Genomic DNA, 15726 nt, shown 5'->3' with positions numbered 1-15726 from the left:
GCGCTACTGCTAGAAAAACAAGTTAAGGCAGCTGCAAAAAATGCTTACTACAATCTCACTTTAGCTTCTTATCTCGACACGGCCAACCTGGCCACCTGGATCCATGCTATGGCAACCTCAAAGCTTGAATATTATAATACACTATAAATTGGTCTCCCATCTACGTTAATTAGGAGGCCCCAATTGGTGCAAACTGCTGTGGCTCGACTATTATCAGGAGCGAGCAGAAGCATGAACATCACTCCCATTCTACAGTCACTCCGTTAGCTACCTATCAGTTACCATGCTCAGTTCAAGGTATTGGTTATTACATACAAAGCTCTTCACAGCCTTGGTCCAGCATACCTACAGGACTGCCTCCCTCGCTATGTCCCTCCATGGTAGATTTGCTCATCTGAACAGGGTCACTTGCAGGAGCCAGCCTGTACATGGTGAAATCAATGGCATCCCGTACATGGGCTTTCTCTGTGGTTGCTCCTACCCAATGGAACAGCCTGCCTGAGGGGGTCAAGAGAGCCTCCAACCTCCTGGCTTTCCATAAACACTACAAAACTGAATTATTCAAAAAGGCCTTGTTCTCAGCTAATCAGGCGGTATTGTAGGAAAGGGGTCCCAGATGTTTGCAATTCATGAAAGCAGGAATATCCATCTTACACCTCTTGTGCCTCCTAATTTCACACAGCTCTGAAGAACTACTAACACCTCCTTTCTTTGGGGCTTTTTCTATGAAATAGATCAATAATATATAACAATATATGATAAAGAACAGTTCAGAAAGGTACTGAATTGGCTCAGGAGTCCAATTCAGATCAGGGCACTGACAGAAGACAAGGGAAGATTTAAAGCTAACCTCACACCATTTCACTACCTAAAACAATGATATGGAGATGTTGCTTGCCCTATGGAGGGATATATAGACATCGATATGGGTCTCCTTCTATCACTGCCACTTATTCCATGCTGTCCAAAGATTGTTATGTCATCTTGGTCAGGTTTCCTTGATATCAAAGGACAGAAGAATAAAATGTAGGACTAGTCATCCAAAGGGAGATTATAGGATAGAATATATTTGGAGAGCCACACAGCTAATTGAGCCACATCAGAGGTCCAAAAGAAAGTACGGGCATATTGCAGTCTCACAAACATCATTACATTTTTTGATTTTTTTAAAAAAGTACACAACGTCATGGTGAAACCTTGAGGCCTTGGGAAAGAAGGTTAGTTGCCCTGTAATTAATAAAACACTATAATTAAAATCCTTTTTTAAAAAGACCCACAGCTAGTGGGTCTGTAAAAAATAGCTTATGCTATACTGCATTCAGTTTATAAAAGCCACCTGTACCTCAGAGATCTGGGAGACAGAATTGCATCACCCAGGATTTGTCACATGAAGCTTTCCTACTTCATCTTTAATGCCTCACTCAGAAAAGACATGGGGGCAAAAACCTCTTATATCTGAGATGATGGTTGTCTGCTCATATTGGGTGGATGAGTTTCATTGGCCATCTATGGATTTTCTTTTTCATTTTCTCAGCTTTGCTGCTTTAGAAAACAATTACAATTGCTCTCACGCAAAGAGAATAAAACTTCTGATTCTTAATTTCATGTTGTTTTTTCTTATCCATAAAAAATGCAAATGGGATTTTGAATAAATCTCCGTAATTAACATTCTCTATTATGCATAAATTTGATAACTTTAGGCAAAAACTATATGTACAGAAACACATTACATACAAAAGTGTATGGCCCGTGTCTACAATACAAAAATTTGTGTAAATCTAAGGGCAAAAGTGGAGAAGCCAAACTGACATAGGAAAAAAGAGTCAAAGTTACAAGGCAGACAATTGGCTGGTCCTTTTCTTAGACATGCTAGTAGATGTATGTCAGAAAATGAAGGTCCACAGCTGGAAGTGGATCAATATTTGGCTGGCATTCAGAAGTATGTTGCTGCTGTTATTCCTCCTGCCATTGCTGCCTGATACTTTCAACAACAGGTCAGAATTTGTAAGCAGTGTGCAGCCAGGAGTTCCACAGCATTTGGAGAGCTTTAGAGAGGAAATTATCATTGGAGGATGTGTATCCATTTTTCTCCTTCAAAGGTCTTCACTCAACTTTACAGTCCATCCAAAGATTTCTTCAATTGGATGGTAAGTAGATCTTTACAGTTTCAAAGGTCTGCACGATGTTTTAAAACCATTCTCATGTAATTGACACATGAGAATGCACAGCGGAGAAGACTGACAGTGAAGGGGTATTTCATGTTCAATATTTGTTACCCAAATAGGTCTCCTTAATTAACTGGGGGGAATTAGCTTTAAGGAGGCACTGAGAAGGGGTAACTGGGATTCTCCAGCTGTGCATACCAGGATGATTTCCTTACAGAACTCTCAAATAAACAGGCAGATGTTCAACTGGAAAAGTTTATTTAAAGAGAAATAAAAGGCAATCTAGCAAGCATAAAACTCACACAGCACACATACAGAACTAAGAAAAGAGGGAGAGCAATTCTATGTTGAGTGATATTTACCGGTGCCTGAAGAGGGGGGAAAGTCCATGTGAACAGTAGAGAAAATGACCAGGGTGGTGGGTGAGAAAGGGCTCAGACATAATCTGAGGTGCATGGATGGGTTTCAGAATGCACACACAGAATTACATGGCTGGGGGAATCTAAGGCAAAACATCTCCTGGGGCAAAACTGATGTCTCTACCTCAGAAACGACGGCTAGCCGGCTTGAACAGAGGTTGGGACAATAATTTTAAGAGAGACTTAACGGCTCTGCCTGTTGGAGACAGAGATGTGATTGGTGCTTGAAGAGCCAGCAATTGCCACACAGGGCTCCCTGAATAACTCAGATTAAGATAGGAGGGAGAGGAAGAGAATCAGGTGTTAATGGGTCTCGCTAGGACTTCTAGGGAAAACTCTTGTTTCTAACTTAAGTGCTTCTCCATGGCATCAATCAGTTCACCTATGACTCACATTCTAGTAATTTCCCAGCTCCTGTCCTGTTGGCATCCGTTCTCCCTTGCTACGCAGTGCCATGTGCTCATGGCCTATGAGGTTAAGGGAGGTGTCTGACTACTGATGCTTTTATTAACTGCATGATCCAATGAAAAGTTCCAGGTATGAAAGAAAAATCATATGTCCAACACCAAAGTTAGAACTTCCATATCGTCTCAGACAAATTTCCTTTATTTTCAGTGGAGCATGTTCACAGATTCCTTGAACAGCAACCGAGAGTAACACAAGGAACCATCCACCCGTATGTCCTCCCTTTCATATGTCCATCCAGCCATCTGTGGTGGCCATAATTCTTCCAAAAATAAAGATAAACATCCAAAAGTAAAGCTAGACATCTCAAAATCAACTGGGTGGTCCTGGGAGTTGCAATGCCAAACAATTGGAATTAAAACTTCCTGGGACTCACATTCCCCAGATGACCAACAACTTTTTGCTTTGCAATGAACATTTGCAGGCAGAAACCCGAAAATAATGGTTAGAATCTCAAAATGGGCCACCCTCTTCAGGAGGATGGTAGGAACTGCAGTGTCAAAAAGGAATGTAATTGGAGCATTCTGGCATAGATTTGCTCTGCAGTGTCCCTCTGCTGTTTGCAATGGTAGCCAGGAAAGAGTCAGCAGCACAGACAGGGATGGTTAAAAATATCCAGTTTGTGAAAGAAATAAAAAACACGAGGAGAGCCTTAATAACTTCCATGAACTGTGTTGTATAGTGGTTGGAAAGTAGGGCTAGATTCGAGGAGGTCCAGGTTTGAATCCTCATTCTGTCACAAAGGTTGCAGCTTGATTTGGGCCCAGTCACATCCTCTCAGTAAGTCCTATTTGCAGGGTTGTTATGAGGAAAAAATAGAGGGCACAAGAACACTGGCATTCCTTTCATTTAAACCCCTTAGCTGCTGTAAGGCTCATGCCTCGATTTGGCCAGGGAATTCATATCAAGCAACATCTGTCGTATGCCTCACCTATGAGCCATCCTCTGCTCCTTTTCTCTGCTCCTGAGGTCACCGTACAAGGCGCCCATTTTGTTCTTCTGCAATGGTCATCAATATATTTCCTATTAATATTGATCCATCAACATTCCAGTTATCAATCAGTCCTCATATGAGGAGTGCTAAGACCAAAAAAGAGATGTTACTGAGATTAAAGTAGTATCACAACTGCTAAAAGGCAAATATTCAGTAGATAGGTTTTCCATCAAAAACGAATTCCTGAGTTGGAGAGGGTTGCACCAGTTCAAATTCTCCTTCTTTAGGGGGGAAAAAACATGACAGGTCTGGGAGGATTTCAACAATATCCTGTGTGTGGAGTAAACATGTATTTTAGGGGGAAAGCCACAATTGTTTCTTATGATACAGGAGTGTGTGACTACACAAAATTCTCATTGCAGGTTAATTACTAAACAATATCAGCATCTCCTAGCCTTTGTTTTTGCCTTTAATGAAATCAAGAAGAATTCCAAACTCTTACCCAACACCACACTGGGATCACACATCTATGATAATGCTTTCAACTCACTGAGAAGCTCTCAAGGCATTAGGAACCTACTCTTCAGAGGACAAAACAGGCATGTCAATTACAACTGTGACAGGAAGAAGAAATTAATGGCCATCATTGGTGGATACTCTTCCCCAAACTCCATTCAGATGGCCAACATTTTAACTATATACAAGATTCCACAGGTATGTGTGTTTACAGACATGAAGGAATATAGAAACAGAAATCCTCTCCAGTAACCTGTCTCTCTCAGATCTCATCAGGATCCTGTGGTCAACTCATGACTGCTGGAATGATAGGCCAATATCTTTCTCTAGGTCCATGTTATCCATGGACATTCTTTGCCCTAGCCCCGAAGAAGCCATGAATAATTAGAGTCCTCCATTGACCTGCCTTGATATCATTAAGACTTTTAGATAATAAGGATCATTACAAAGTATAACATGATTTAGATAACCAAACAGAACAAATGGATTTATTTATATTTGTATGTATTTGTAGGAAGAAGCATATTTTCAGAAATAAATGAAGATTTTTATAATGTCTAATAAAGTCACGATCTTTCCTCTTAGGTCAGTTATGGTTCCTTTGACCCTACAATGACTGAAAAAACTCAGTTCCGTTTTCTGTTTCGGATGGTTCCAAATGAAATACTTCAGTGTGTTGGGCTTGTTCATCTCCTTAAGCATTTTGGATGGAATTGGATTGGCCTCATCATATCAGATGATGACAGTGGAGAAAAGTTCCTTCAAAACTTGATTCCCAGGTTCAGACAGAGTAATATTTGCATTGCTTGGAAAGAACTGATTCCGACAGCAAGAAGCTATGCCGAAAATAGGTATCTTGGAGAAATCCTCTGGACGATAGCGCTAAATATCTATTCTAGCACAGTCAAAGTCATTCTTGTTTATGGGAATGATCAGTCAATGAAAGGTTTACGAATAATTCTAAAATATTGTGAAATTGATTACAGATTGCCAATAGAGAAGGTTTGGATTGCAACTTCTCAATGGGATGTCACATCTATTTATGGTGAGAGTAAATTCACACCAAAATCACTTAATGGCAGTTTGTCCTTTGCACTGCGAACGAATAAGGTGCCAGGATTTCAGGACTTCATTGAGACTCTAAATCCATATCAGTCTAAAATTCATTTAATCCAGAAATTCTGGTTCTATGTATTTCACTGTTCACTACCTATCTATATACTTTATGGGACCCCTACCAAAAATTGCACAGGCAAGGAGAAGCTTGACAGCATCCCTGGCACTGCTTTTGAAATGGGAATGTCTGGTCACAGCTATGGCATCTACAATGCTGTCCACGCTGTGGCTCGTGCACTCCAAGCCATGTATTCATCAAAAACTCAGAAGAGAATGATGGGGGAAGGAGAACTTCTCAATGCTCAGCCCTGGCAGGTCAGTCACAATTCTTTTTGTCAGAGTTCATCCATTATGAACTGCTTTCTTTGCAAGAACTTTGCAAGATCCAGACTCTGAGAAAGCTAGTGCATGTGAAATGCAGGAACAAAGGTGGACTCAATGGTGTACAAGAGAACAAAATGAATGACTGAAGCTCACACATGGGGGATATTTTGGAATTGTATTTGTATACAGCACAGATAGCCAAAATGACTCCAGTCATGCATGAGCAGCCTGAGAGAGCAACCTGAATGCTCCTTTTCAAAAGATGAATTCCTGCATTATGATTCTGATGGAATATTATGTACAGGGGATTAAATCAGAGATCTTGATTCTTGATTAAGATGTTAGATCGATAAATTGGCTCCCTCTGGAAATACAGTAAACCCTTACGTGTAATAATATTTATTTTTTTTCTCCAAAAAGGCTTCATTTTTAAGTTTAGTATTTGATCAAATAAAACTATTAGGCTACTTCATATTTTATATTAATAAAAATTGGAAATCTATGTTGCAGAACAAGTGGATCCAGAAAGGTGTATTCATTTATCTCCTGCTACATTTTTAAATATATAAACTGCTTCTTCCCCAACCTAGCTTTCTTCTTTTTTGAGAAATATTCGCTTTAACAACTGTGCTGGAGATGAAATCTTTTTTGATGAAAATGGGGAGCTGGCAGCTGGTTACGATATCATGAACTTGGTCACATTCCCAAATCAAACTTTCCAAAAAATCCAAGTTGGTCGCGTAATATCTAATGCAACTGCAGGTGAAGAGTTTAATATTAACAGAAGTTTGCTGACATGGAATCACAAATTTCTGCAGGTAGAGAGAATATTTTTTAAACTTCCTGATACATTTTAGAAAATAGAAGAAGCTTTTTGTTACCTCCTAGGTCCCTGGCAATCCAAGCCATAGATGTGTCCTCCAAAATTGTAGACAATTCCTCACCAACCGAGCCTTGAAATACCAAGCACTGTTTCCAGACATGATCATTGGCCCATATGGTCCATGAACTTTTCTTTATCTGGCTTGAAGAGAGAGAAAAAAAGGCAAAACCACATTTACATCACCAATTTCTTTTCTTGTGGTTATCTTTAGAGTGTCCCACGCAGCACATGTGTTGAGAGCTGCCCCACGGGATACAGCAAGATTGTTCAAGAGGGGAAGCAAGTTTGTTGCTACGCTTGTGCTCAGTGCCCAGAAGGGAAAGTTGCAGTTGAGATGGGTAAGTAAAAGGATATTAAGTGACAAGAGAAAAGCTCCAGATATTTTCACTTTAATGCTGCTCTAGTTACTAGAACTTCCCTAGTCAATGAATTTACCAATGGATTTACCAACCTCCACCTTCTGGGAAATGGATGGTCAGAAAGAAACTCCTGACTTGCTGCCTCCTGATGTAGATATTCCCATTGGATCTCTTCGGCTTTTGCAGACAGGTTGTTGGTACCATGATAAAATGACTTCCATGGCCAGCGTGGGTGCCAGCGGAACCTCTGTCAATCATAAAACATTTAGAGTTTTCAAACCAAGTGTCCTCCTGTGATGGAGGCAGCTCTTTCTGAATGATTGCTTCCAGGAGGCCCAAGGATGATATCTTCTGGGTACTTCTGAAGCACAAGATGTTCAACTATGGAGGGCAAAAGGTAAGAAAAGCTCTTTGCATTGGCGGGGGGTGCATTGAGGAAGAAGGAAGTGCGCACCCACCATGTTATTCTCACACTTATCTTTTTCACATGACTCACATTGTTATAATCAAACCAAATCCTCAGAGAGTCTATGTGCACTAAAGGACAAACTATACAGAACAAGGTAATCTCTCGAATTAGAATACAGATGGAAGACAAAATTAATACTAAGATATATGCGACAGAGAGAGTGATGGCAAGGAAAAATGGCATGTGCGCAAAGGGATCTGAAATCATATGATCTGCATCCATCGTGGCAAGAATCGAATCAATAAGCTGCAATGGAATGTGAAAAGGCATCGCAATAGCAATTCCCAGTGTGGGGATCCCTAACTCTGGCCCATCCGGCATAGCAAGTCAGCAATGCTGAGCATTCATGCCAATCTATGCTGAAATGTCTTGGGGTCCCATCATTCTGCACTGCATGACCTCGAGGTGATTTGGTACCTGCTGACAAGTGGAAATGTGTCTGTTTGGAGCTGCATTTTGTGGGGGCTGGAACTGATGTCATTTTTTAAAAAAAATTTCACATGTATGGTAACATTGCAGTGTTGCAACCCATCTCTTCCCCGCTCCCTCTGTATTTGCTGATTGGGATGTCCCGTGCTCACTAGAGAGGCAATGGGGGGCATATTTCCAGTGAAAAACTTGTAGTTTTCATACTTGTTTCACTCTAATTTTTTTTAAATGCCATACCAGGAAAGGGTTAAAATGCTGTTGCTTCGTTCCCTCCCAGCAGCTTTCCTGCTGTTTTGTTTCACAAATGGCAGTGCCTGTGGTAGAAAACTATAGCTTCCAAAGCAAACAGAAGGGGCTGGGTTTTCTGTGGATCATGTGGGACAGGATGCTCCCAAGCCCCTTTTTTTCTGCCTCTGTGATTCCCGTGATCATCCTGAACTACTTGCCCAACTTTGAAGCCTCTCTTGAGTTCTGCTATCTGCTACAGACAATCTGAACATTTCTTGCAAGAATAGTGGGCATCATTGGCATGTAACATGGGTGAGGATCTCTCCATTTCCTTCCGTCGTGGCAATGGTTGTTTCCAGGAAGTGATTGAGCAAAGAGGAATTAAGAGAATTTCTTAACAGCCCTTCTCAGTAACATCATTCAACTGGCACAACAGAAAACAGTACAATTATAAATGATTGTAACAATTATGAATTTCAGATGCAGACCAATGTGAGAAATGCCCAGAAGATGAATATCCAAACCAGAAGAGAGATAAGTGTGTTCCCAAATCCATCACCTACTTATCTTATGAGGACCCCGTGGGAGCAGGCTTGGCTTCAATTGCTGTTTTATGTTTTGTGGTCACAGTTCTAGTGATGGGGATCTTTGCCACACACTGGAATACACCCATCGTCAAAGCCAACAATCGAAGCATCACCTGTGTCCTGCTCTCCTCTCTGCTGCTCGGCTTTCCATGCTCCTTCCTATTCGTTGGCCAACCGGGGCCAGTGACCTGCCTTCTCCGACAAACATTGTTTGGCATCATCTTCTCCGTTGCTGTGTCTTGCATATTGGCCAAAACTGTCACTGTGGTGGTTGCCTTTATGGCCACCAAGCCAGGGAACAGAATGAGGAAGTGGGTGGGGAAGAGACTGGCCATGTCAGTCATCATTCCCTGTTCTTTAATTCAAACTGGCATTTGTGTGCTGTGGTTGGCAACTTTGCCTCCCTTCCCAGAGTTTGACACACACTCCCAAACGAGTCACATCATCATACAATGCAATGAAGGTTCGGACATCATGTTCTACATTGTACTGGGCTACATGGGTCTTCTGGCCACCATTAGTTTCATGGTGGCTTTCCTAGCCCGGATGTTGCCTGATTCTTTCAATGAAGCCAAGCTGATCACCTTCAGCATGCTGGTCTTCTGCAGTGTTTGGATCTCCTTTGTCCCCACCTATCTGAGCACCAAAGGGAAAGACATGGTGGCTGTGGAGATCTTCTCCATCTTGGCCTCTAGTGGAGGCTTATTGGCTTGTATCTTCTTCCCCAAATGCTACATTATTATATTCAGAACTCACCTGAACACCAGAGAGCAGCTAGTTAGGAAAAAAAGAACTGGCATATAATTCTTCAGATTTCTTTATTCAATTCCTTCTCTTTCTTCTATCTCCTAATTAACAATGAAGGAAAATCTATGTAGATGCAGAATCATTGATTGTTATGGAGTCCTATCGCTGCAGACCAAACACTAACAGCAAGAGAAACCTTATCCATCTTCAATAACAAATGTACCTTCTAGTATCATAACCTTCCTTTCCCCAGTGTTTTGGCTGGCATATTTTGGAGGGATATGGGAAGATGTTATGGGTATATATATGTTGCCCTTGGGTGGGCAAGTAATGACTACATAGTGCCATCATTGTATTGTCACTGTGGATGGTCAATGGTGGAAAGTCCAGGAGGAAGGATGACTGGGAAACCAGCCTCCTCTCTTTGGGGTCTCCCTGCCATGGAGATGCTGTCTTGCTGTCTCTTGAGCCTTTCAAAGGCTTGTCCTATTCCTTGTCCTCCCGTCTCCTAGAACTCAGGAGTCTGAGAATCCCACAAACCATTCCAATTTTTCTGGATTCTTGATTAAATAGTTATGAAATGGCTTTTTCTCCCTATGGAATTTACCTCTATAGTAGCAACGTAAGAGGTTGGTAGGCTAATAAATTTTTCATATTTAGAAGTTTTGAGAACAGGTAACATGCACTACGTTTGTTCTAATCTTTTGGCAAGGTTTTCCAGATATATTCATATTGCATAGTGCTTGATGGTTTATCTCTCCACTACCCAGTGTGCCTCCTACTGAGTGCTGGTTGAGAAAAATTCTACAAATTCCCACCTGATACATTTATTTTCCACATCTGTATTCCATGTTACCTGCTTTAACTATATACATAATGTATATGTAATCCATATTATTAGCTGTAGCTATATAAACCCTCCTGGTAATTTATCCTCTACTTTTGCCATTTATTCTTCTGTTGCATCTGACGAAGAGGACTGTGATTCTCAAAATCTTATGCTACAGTAAAGTTGGTTAGTCTTAAAGGTGCTACTGGACTCTTTTCGATCTTGCTCCTACAGACTAACACAGCTAACTCCTCCAGTTCTTCTGTCTGGAATTTGATTTGAACAGAGCCTTCCAATAAACCATTTAATTCATATCAGCAATCGTTTCAAGATTATCTTTCTGCTAGCAGTTACATACCCACCACAGGGACAAAGTCCTCCAATCAAAGGTACCTCCTCCTTAAAGAGACCCCATTGCCATCCCGAATGTTTTAAAGCAGTAGCATAAAATCAACCTTACAATCTCATTAATCTGCCGTTGCTCAAATTTCAGAATTATAAAAACTATAGTAAAAAGAACCTGATAGAAGTACATCTGCAGAGGATAGAGATTTCTGGAGACACGTCAGAAACTGTTTATTGCCAAGGCTTTTGGAGAAGGAGAAGGGAAAGGTGAGAAGGAGGTATAGATAACACAACCGAGATAATTGTTGTGAATATTCTAATGAAAACATCCTCAATACAATTCTGTGAGACGGGCTAGGCCAAGACTGACTGGCCCACAATCACAAATGGAGTTTCACAGCACAGTGAGAAGAGCCATTAAGGAGCATCCAGTGGGCCTAGAGTTGCCAACTTCATCTCAGGAAATTCCTGGGGGGTTGGGGATGGAGCTTGAGCGGGGGACCTTTAGGGAGGAAAAGGATCTCAGTGGGGTATAATGAAATATAGGCTACCCTTACAAAGCAGCCATTTTCTATAGGCAAAGTGATTTAGAAATGCTCACAGGCTCAGTAAGGTTGGGAATCCTGGACTCCAGCATCTCTTATGATAATTGGTTAGCTGGTGATGTGCTGTAATTCACATGCTAACCACAGCATATGTACATTGGAGATGGGAGACTGTAATAATCTGACACTAACAGTTCAACTACTAGTTACATTTTGCAAATTATTGTTATTAGTTGTTAGCCAAATAGCCCATCTCTTTGAAGTACCTACCTAGTAATATGTTGAGGAAAACCTATTAATACTGCTATTCAGTGTGACATCACCAAGTTCCAGCCTATGACATCACTGTGTTAGAGGTCAGACCTGCCCTCATGTTATTAAGAAGGCTTATGAATATGGAATATCATGTCCCTATTCTCATGTGATTTAAGCCAAAGCAGGCTGACTGACTAAGATGGAAAACTACTAGAATGTGAGCATGAGGTCATACTAGCTTCAGCCCCCATCTCAGAGTTGTGCAGAACTGAATTACAGAAGCTTTTCTGTTAATCTCATCATCCAACCTGCCAATCTTCCCTGATCTGATTTCCCCACCTGAGTCACATCCAGCCATCATGAGTCATTAATTCTCTTTTTACACCTTTAGTGCCTCACAGGAAGGCACAATCAAGCCCTTCCAGTCCTATTGTCCCACCCAGGGGTCATTTTGTGGAAAAAGAGCTGGAGGAACTCATTAGCATAACTCATTAGCATAACTCATTAGCATATGCCATGCCCCTTGACATCACTGGAAATGTATCATTGGCTTAACTGATTTGCATATGCCACACCCCCTGACATCATCTATCCTGGCTGTTTTGGACCCAATCCTGGCCATTCAGGGGCAAAATTGGGCCCAAAATGGTTGAAAAGGGCCCAAAATGGTCAGGATTGGGCCGCTGCTGAATGGGAGAGTGATCCACCACCTGACAGAGGCCTGATCTGGTCCATTTCGGCCCCAATCCAGGCTGAAACGGGCCCAAAATGGTCGAGGGTCAGGGGGCGGAGCCACCTGACATGTGACCTCTTGGGGGAACTGCCAGAACTGTGTTCCTGTGCATTCCCCCTCAAAATTAGCCCTGGTCCCACCTCAGGAAACAGCCAACAAACTGTCTTTGGGAGCAAGATGTCAGTTTTGCCTCAAGATACGTTTTGCTCTTTATTTAGGCTGTCCTGCCATGTGCTCAATGTGTCCTGGAACTTCGTACACATGCACCTTCAGACTGCATGTCTGAGTCCTCTGTCTCCCATTCAAGTACTGACCCTGCTTAGCTTCCAAGATCTGATGACATAATGTAATGTAACGTAACGTAACATAACATGTGATGCAAGGCAAGGCAGTATAATGTAATGTAATGTAACAGGACCATAAATTATTGCAACAAAAGAAGAAAAAGATAAAAAGACACCAGGAACAGAACAAAAGTCCATAAACAGAACACATGTACACATACACACACACATAACCTATTGAGGCATATATGCACTGCTGGCTAAGGAGAGTCAGTGGTCTTCAAAGCATGTAACTCTGCTTAGCATTGAACCACGATTAATTAAAGAAAACATACAGGCCAACAAATTCCTTTAAAAGTAAAATCAGACTCCTCTACCTCCTGAGGTTCCTTGGGTGACTTACATGTGAAATTACCACCTCATTCGGTAGCAGACTGAATTCTTCTGAGATGCTTCAAAATATCAGTGACAGAACTTCAAGAATGTGATCTATCCCTGAGTCAGAGGAATTCAGAAGAAAGGACCTGGGAAAGGGTTGGCATTGGCAACTGGTATCTTTGGGGCAGGTGTATGACCTGGTCTTTAACTTGCCCCCAGTTTTTGGATTGTGGGGGTTAGAGAGATAGTTACACCATAGAGTTCATGAAAGTTGGAATATCCATCTTATCCATCTTGTGCCTCCTGATTTCACATAGCACTGAAGAACTACTAGCATCGCCTTTCTTGGAGGTCTTTTCCGATGAATTAGATTAATAGTATACTGTACCATAAGATACCAGAATGGTTCAGGAAGGTACTGCATTGGCTCAGGGGTCCATTTCAGATCAGGGCAATGACAGAAGTAGAGGCAACTGTCTGGAGCAGGAGACGAAGGTGGAAGAGGTGATGGGGGAGCACCCCTGGCATCTGATGAGGCAGCCAGAGGTGCCAGTGGAGAGAACCAAAGTGGAGGTGATGGGAGAGAGCCCCTGGCAGCTGAGGAGGCAGTAGGCGACACCAACAGAGGCAACAATGGGGGAAAGCCCAGGAGCCCGAACAGCTGCAAGGATGGCAGAGGGAGGGGCCACAAGCGCTGCAGCCCTGCGAGGCCATGGCAACACTGCTGTTGCCCTTAATGGCTTCTAAGTGGCCATTGGGAGAAACTGCAGAGGGGAGAGCCAGCCACCTCAGCATTTGTCATGGTCCAGCCAGCCCCACCCTGCAGAGTCGGCCCTATTGGGCCGAGGGCAGGAGAAAAGTGGGAACAAACACCCTTGAGAATCCTGTGTTGAACCAAGGCTGCTTCAGTTCAGGCTGGGAGGAAGGCATGGGCCAGAGCCTGAGGGAGGGGTAGGTGCTACTCCAAGAATCCCCTACCTTGTGGGCCCACCAGGTGGGGGGGGTAGAGAGGCCTCTCATGCACCCCCAGGGGGTTCTGATTTGTCCTGGTGGTGGTGGGCTACGCCACCTGTATCCCCAAGGCAATACCCCTCCACACCATGCAGATGGCAGGGGTGGGCAAGGCAAGGCTCTCCTGCATTTCTTTTCTGTGGTGGGTTTGCCCTCAGAAGGCCTCACCAACAAAGGACCCTCTTTGGGGCAGTATTAATGTGCTAGCACTGCCAGACTCTGGAGATATGCCAGATCTTCATGTCAGCCTGCCAAATGCAGACAGACAGCCTGGTGGAGCGCTTCAACCAGACTCTGAAGGAGGCACTCCACAAGGTGGGATGAGATCATCCAAACATGTGAGACCTCTACCTCAATCCCTTCCTCTTCGCCCTGCAGAAAATCCTGCAAGCATCAACAGAGCTGGTGTACAATGACCCTTAGAACACCTGGACCTGCTGGAAAACCAATGAGTGATTGGCTTGGAGGCCCCCACCATACCAGCCAGCGAATACATGCAGCATGCAAAGAACACCTGAAATAGACACAGGGAGAGGCAATGTGCCAACTGGCCAAGGCCCAGGGGCAACAGAAGGTGGCTTACAACTCGTGCAGTCAGTATGGACCTTAGCAATGGGAGACCAATTTCTAGTCCATTGGTTGGCCTGTCCTGGAGCCAGAGAGGATGTGTAGCAGGGCCCCATGAGGTGATGTGTGCTCTCAGGCCCCTCAACTACAAGATGAAGTGTGGACCCCGAGAGTGAAACAGCAAGACGCTACACATGAAGCTGCTTAAGAGCCCTTGAAGCTGCTTAAGGGCCCCTGGAGAAATGCCAGCTAGCAGAGGTCTTGCTGGAACTCCCAGGAGGGGAGCTTCCCTGGACCAGTGAAGCCCCCAAGGTGGAAGCCCCCTAGCTGGACCCCCCACCTGACCCATGAGCAACAGATGAAGCTTGAGGGTCTCTGGTGCCACACCTCAAACATTTTTTTCTGACAGCCAGCAGAGACGGCCCTGATTCAACACACCATCCCCACTGAACCAGGCCAGGTGGCTTGTTCCACATGGGAGCCTGTCCCCTGAAAGCAGTGGGAGGTTGTTGCTTGTGAGACCAAGGAAATATTATGATTGGGGTGATCGAACTGTCCTGCAGCACATAGAGGAGCCCCATCATCTTTGTGCCAAAGCCTGACAGGATCCCAAATTCTGCATCAATTACCATGAACTTAACAAAGTGGCACGCTTTGACACGTATCCCCTCCCAATGGCGGAAATCCTACTCAATCACCTGGGTGCCGCCTGGAACCTCTTGGCTCTCAATCTGACAAAAGGATACTGGCAGGTGCCAGTACAACTGGAAGAGAGAGAGAAGACCACTTTTGCTACACCACAGGGGCTCTTCTAATTTAGACAAATGCCCTTCGGCCTGCATGTGAGGACCGACTTGAAGTTGAAGGAATTTTTTGCCTACCTTGCACGGTCAGGAGAGGGAGGTAATTGGCTTTGGTGGGTTGAGTTTACTCCCCTTTTGCAGGTTAGAAGTTGGGGGAAATGAGTGGGCCGGTGACCACCCTTGGCATATCCCCATTGGTGGGAATTGGGGTCTGTCAGGCCCAGTTGTGAGGACAGGTGCCCTGGTAGGGAACCCTTGGACAAGCCAGTCCCCCCCACATCAGCTTCATGGCCGGGTGAGGGAACTTTAAGGGGTGAACATCTTTGTCAAGCTGG

This window comes from Eublepharis macularius, chromosome 4, assembly GCF_028583425.1.
Source record: "Eublepharis macularius isolate TG4126 chromosome 4, MPM_Emac_v1.0, whole genome shotgun sequence".
Classification (NCBI taxonomy): Eukaryota; Metazoa; Chordata; class Lepidosauria; order Squamata; family Eublepharidae; genus Eublepharis; species Eublepharis macularius.
This window is presented reverse-complemented; position numbering follows the sequence as displayed.